The 6,044-nt window shown below is 27.1% G+C and overlaps 1 pseudogene; it reads right to left on the reverse strand.

Moving 5' to 3' along the window:
• Positions 1-341: 341 nt before the first annotated feature.
• On the reverse strand, positions 342-1,498 carry LOC112772747 (nuclear poly(A) polymerase 3-like; annotated as a pseudogene).
• Between the last annotated feature and the right edge of the window lie 4,546 nt (positions 1,499-6,044).

Consider the following 6,044-nt stretch of genomic DNA (forward strand, 5'->3'; position numbering starts at 1 on the left):
CTCGAATTAGTATTTTAATCGATTCTGAACCGATCCGAATTAGTATTTTGACCGTTTAAGGAAACAAACCAATACGAACTAGTCAACAGTTAGCTACGCAGTCAACCAATCAACACACGTATGCCTAAGGTAGTCCAACAAAACTAGTGAACACGCTAGGAAACCCAACATTAGAAATTAATTCCAAAAATAATAGCACATGAGAGTTGAACTTTAGACAAGCTTAAGTTGATAGGAGAAGACAATATTGATGGTTATATCTCTAACACTCTTCCTCAAACAAGAGCCTCTTTTGGGTTTGTTTTATTTTTGTATAGCCATTATTTTCTTCTTTATTTGCCTTATGGTAATTTTTCACTTTGAGGATTCTTAACCGTTTGGACATAGAGCTTTAATGCCATGTTTGGATCACTTTTGTCGAGGTCAGTGTACTCCGTAGGGTTAGGATCACAAAAATTCTGGTTCCCTCAAGAATGACGAGAAGACTGCAAAAGCGGGAAAGCAAACATTGATTGGTAGTATAGAGGTAAATTTTGACAAATTTGGAATACTTTATTGAGTATGGAAAAAGCTCAAATATATTGTCCCACATGAAATCTGGCTTCAAAAGATCCCTTGTCATATTGTATCCACATATAATCTCGGCCCTGATCTGGTAGAAAGTGCTTTTAGTTATATTTGAATGGCAAAATTTATAAGGGCAAAGATGGCAGCAAAATAGACATGAAAGATCGCATTTTCATACTCTCTAGTTGTTTTAGGAACATTCTTTCCTGCAGCATCACTAGCGTAGGCCAGGACTAAACTGAAAACATTCGGAAAAAGTTCATAATCAAAGCATTTATGAAGGCATTAGGATGTCGTTGACAAACATAAGCTACGAGAATCGCCAAATGGACTCCTCCTAAGTAATCGTGTAATGTGCCATAATTTAAGACACTATACCATAGCTTGAAATTTCTCAACATTTGGTATTATCTAAAAAATGCGTTTATTTGTTCGAACACTAGACAAGCTTTTCTAGCTGGTGTCATCAATATTCCCCAAGAAAAATAGGTATAGTATGTCAACACTCTCAGGAACATATAGTACTCTCAAGCAAGCATATGAAACATCAATGTAAATTCCATCAACTTTGAATCGCATCAAAGGGACTTTTGCACTCTTGACATAGTAAAGCTCTGACACTTTTGGCCTACTTTTAAGCATGTCGTGCAAAACAACAAAGAAGTCTTTCGAAAGGGTTGCAAAATAAGGAGCAACACACAAAGCTTCAATGTCAGAATCACCACTGTGAACTCCTAGGCCATAAGATAGATGTAGCCGTAATTTGATGCTTTGGTAATCACCGTTGTACAGCGACCTGTTTGATCCATATTAACACAATCTGTTTGAGCTTCTGAATAGTATTCTTCCTTCTCTCTTCTTCTTCCACAGAAGGAACAAGTCCTTCATCAACCATAAACTAAAGAAGAGACATAGACCTCTGGTGATCCATTGAGAACATGAGAGAATGGTTGAAAAGGAAAGGTTGCAGGGGTAGAATAAGCACCCCCGCAGAAGGATCAATAGGCAGAAATGGCGGTGGAGGTGACAACAGTGGCGGCGGTAGAGGAAGAATTCGAGGGTCCAAAACTGTTGGAGATAAGTGTGTATGTCCAACAAAATACTTTCATGAATTATTATTATTATTATTCCTTTTTATAAGAATAAATTTTTATAATTTATGATAGTGTCCTTAATTAAAATTAGAAACGAATAATTACGATAGGGATCGTAATAATGAGATATACATTTTTTTAGTACTTTTAATTTAAATTGTTCTTAATCGTAGAATCACTAAAAATGGGACATTAGTGATTCGGATAGATTAATATATATATATGTGTATATATATATATATATATATATATATATATATATATATATATATATATATATATATATATATATATATATAATAGTCTTCATTGAATGAAGATTAATAGATCTCATTTATTAAATTATATATATAAATGGTATATATAGAGATATAACCATTGAACTGACTCACTCTAAGAATTCCTAATGGTTATAATTACCGTATATTTGTCAATAGGATATTCTTATGATGAACATAATATTAGAATTTTCCTTTGACTTGCGACTATCATAGTAATTAATAATGTATTTGTTATACTTTGATTCCGGACACCTAACACCCTACAGTGTTAGTTGAATGGACATTGGGTATGATTTAAATACTTGTAGAATTAATGATTAGTCAAAATAGAATCCATCAACTATGGTAATGAGTTTGAGCTCTACGATTATAATGAATGAAATAAACAATGCCTTGACCAAGCGGTTTGAATGAATTAAGAAATGAGTTTCTTAAGTCATTTATAATTCATTATAATAATGCTAACAAGTTAGAGTTTGACAATCTAACCGTACTCTAAAAGTTAGCCAAGAGCTGAAAATATGGAAGGAGTTGTATTTTTGTTTATCTTGGATTTTTAGTACAAATATTATTACTTCATACTATCGGGTCTTCAATGAGCGTTGCTAGACGCCAACATTGATTAGTAAATTTCGTATGACTAATATACTACCCGCTTAGTATTGAACCTATGGGGTCACACACTAACGAGTGTTCTAATCCTTGGTAAATAATCATTTAATTATTATTTTGATTAGATCAAATAAATACTTATATTAATTCAAATGGAGTATTATTATATTCTTTGCTAGCACCATGAATATAATAATATTATAATTGAGAATATTAAATAACTAATTATTTATTCTATGATGAGTTTTAAATATGGATAAGATCCTAACTGATTTTGTTTCAAATTAAGTTGTAATTTGATTTACAAATTAGTCACCAATCTCATACTATATATGTGTATATGATAAAAGAAAGAAAACACAAATTTTCTTTTTTTACCTCCACATACACAAATATTCTAAATTATTAGTGAAGAATTGCTAGTGTAAGAAGTTGTAAGAAACTTCTCAGTTATGTACTATGTGAATAATTTTATACATATTCTTTCTTATCTTATCTCTTTTTGGTCAACATATTTCTATGTTAGCCTTTTAATTATATAATTCTTAAAAGTTCTTTCATTAATTCCAAAATTTAAATCCATAACCTTTTATTTTTAGTAAAATATATTTATTACTTTGACTAATTTTAAATTATTATATTATCGTCTATATTTAATTTATAAAAAATGAATTTATTTAAATATTATTAAATTTGAGTGATATGAAATATTTTTTTATCACTTAGATATTCAATAATAAATTTTGCATTCATTTATTTTAATATTTTAATTTATTATAATTTTATAAATTTATTTAATTATTACCAGATTAATGATTTGACCTGTGACCTATCAGTTGAACTAATAATCCAGTAATCCAGTAATTTAACCAAGTTGATTACCAATTTGATTTTAATCATTATGATTAATGATGACAATGATTTGAATAGGTCAAAGTTTTTCACAGAAAAAGAAAAAAATTATGGTGCCAAACTCTTCCTTTGAACAAAGGACAAGGTTTGATAAAACTTCAATATATATATATATATATATATATATATATATATATATATATATATATATATATATAAACTTTCATACATTTTATATTTTGAGAAAAAATGTTGAGTATGAAATTTAGATCTTATTTGTGGCAATTGTAACTGTTATGACTATGTGCAGACAAATTCCAAAAAGAATTCAAAATGTGTAGATATGGTGAAAGAAAAGAACTCTCTAATAAAGACGTTTCTTCCACCACATGTGACGATAGCTGACGAGATCGCAACTACAGGTGTGACAGAAGTTAAAGGTGCAACGAAAGAAGTTCAAAAATAAATTTATTTACTTTTTTTAGAAAAATAAAATTTTTTAATATATTCTTTTATTTAACCGATATATTTAATATCCAATCCAAGTATAAAACATATGAATATTGGATCTGATTTAATAAATTTAATATGGATTGAATCAAAATTTTAACTATATAATCTGATCTGCGAATATTTTTACCAAAAAGAATCCCCTCTTTATCCAATTATCTTGTTGAATTACACCAATTTGGCTACCATATTTACTTTTTAAAGTATTTAACCCTAGTTCATATGAATTTTAATATATTTTTTCCATATCGTATAAAGATTTGTTTGGATTTAAATAATATTGTGTAACAATTTTTTGGGATTAATATTCAAATTCGTTCTTAAAAGATCACTCATTCTTTAAATTAGTCCTCAAATGATTTTTTAGTCATATTAGTCCCTGAAAGATAAAATGTAAGTCAAATTAGTCCTTCCGTCAGTTGGATGATGACGTATCACGTTAAGTGCCACGTGTTACAAGATGATTGGTTGACGTGTCAGGTTAGTGACACGTGACATGCCACGTGCCACGTGACATGCCACGTGCCACGTGTCACTTGACATGTAAAAAAGTTTTAATAATCAAAATAGTCCGTGAAAGTCCAGACGTAAATCATTTTCATCCCTAAAATTTTAAAAATTAATTAAACTAGTCCTTATATAATTTTTTTATAATATTAAATTTAAAATATTTTTTGATATTACTAATTTTAATATTATTTTGTAAACCTTAATAAATAAAATTCTCTTTACATAAAATAATAAAAATAATTAAATTTTTATGAAGTTATTTTGTCATTTGTATTTTAAAATTTTATATTTTAAAAATAATTTTATAAAAATTTAATTATTTTTATTATTTTATGTAAAGAGAATTTTGTTTATTATGGTTTAAAAAATAATATTAAAATTAGTAGTATAAAAAAATATTTTAAATTTAATATTATAAAAGAATTATATAAGGACTAGTTTGATTAATTTTTAAAATTTTAGTAATGAAAATGACTTACGTTTGGACTTTTAAGGACTATTTTGATTATAAAAAACTTTTTTAACGTGTCAAGTGACACCTGACACGCCACGTGTCACTAACCTGATACGTCATCATCCAACTGGTGAAAAGATTAATTTGACTTACATTTTATCTTTCAGGGACTAATATGACTACAAAAATAATTTGAGAACTAATTTGAAGAATGAGACGAATTTGAGTATTAACCCAATGTTTCCTATTTCATTTTATCTCATTTATTTGTGATATCAAAAGAAAAATTATATAATCTATCTCAAACATATAAAACACACACAAAATTTATTATGATCTTTGCACGTATTACGCTTAAGAAGCAATTCGTTTAGCATAATAATAATAATAATAAAGCAACAAATTTTCAATATTTTGTAAATTTTGACTCTAAGTATCACTACCATTACATCCTATATGTAAGTAATACCGTAATGGAAAAAAAAGATGTAATAGAAAAAAAATAGTGGTATAACTTTGTATAGGTTAGCATATATAAATTTTGATTTTGAACATATAACTTTGTTTAGGTTAATAAATACATACATTTCAATTTTAAGTATATATATATATATATGTATATATATATATATATATTTATATTCCAACGAAATGTAATAATATAAGAAAAAGGTTTTAGAATAAACAAGAATAAGAGAGATTTTGAGAAGATTTAAAGGAGAGAGACAATTTTATTGAAAAAATTTTTAAGAAGAAAAGATACAAGTACTAATTTTTTGTTTGTCAATTACATTTTTATTAAAATTAGTAGTATAAAAAATTTTCAAATTTAATATTATGAAGAAAAAATAAAAAAATTATATAAGGACTAGTTTGATTAATTTTTAAAATTTTAGGGATGAAAATGACTTATATCTAAACTTTCAAAGACTATTTTTATTATAAATTTTTTTTTACATGTAAGTGACATGTGTCACTATCCTGACACGTCAACCAATCATTTTATGACACGTGGCACTTAACGTGACATGTTATCATTCAACTGATAGAAGAACTAATTTGATTTACATTTTATTTTCAGGGATAAATATAATTAAAAAAATCATTTGAGAACTAATTTGAAGAATAAGAAATCTTTAAAGGACAAATTTGAGTATTAACCCC

This window comes from Arachis hypogaea, chromosome 3, assembly GCF_003086295.3.
Source record: "Arachis hypogaea cultivar Tifrunner chromosome 3, arahy.Tifrunner.gnm2.J5K5, whole genome shotgun sequence".
In the NCBI taxonomy this organism is placed as follows: Eukaryota; Viridiplantae; Streptophyta; class Magnoliopsida; order Fabales; family Fabaceae; genus Arachis; species Arachis hypogaea.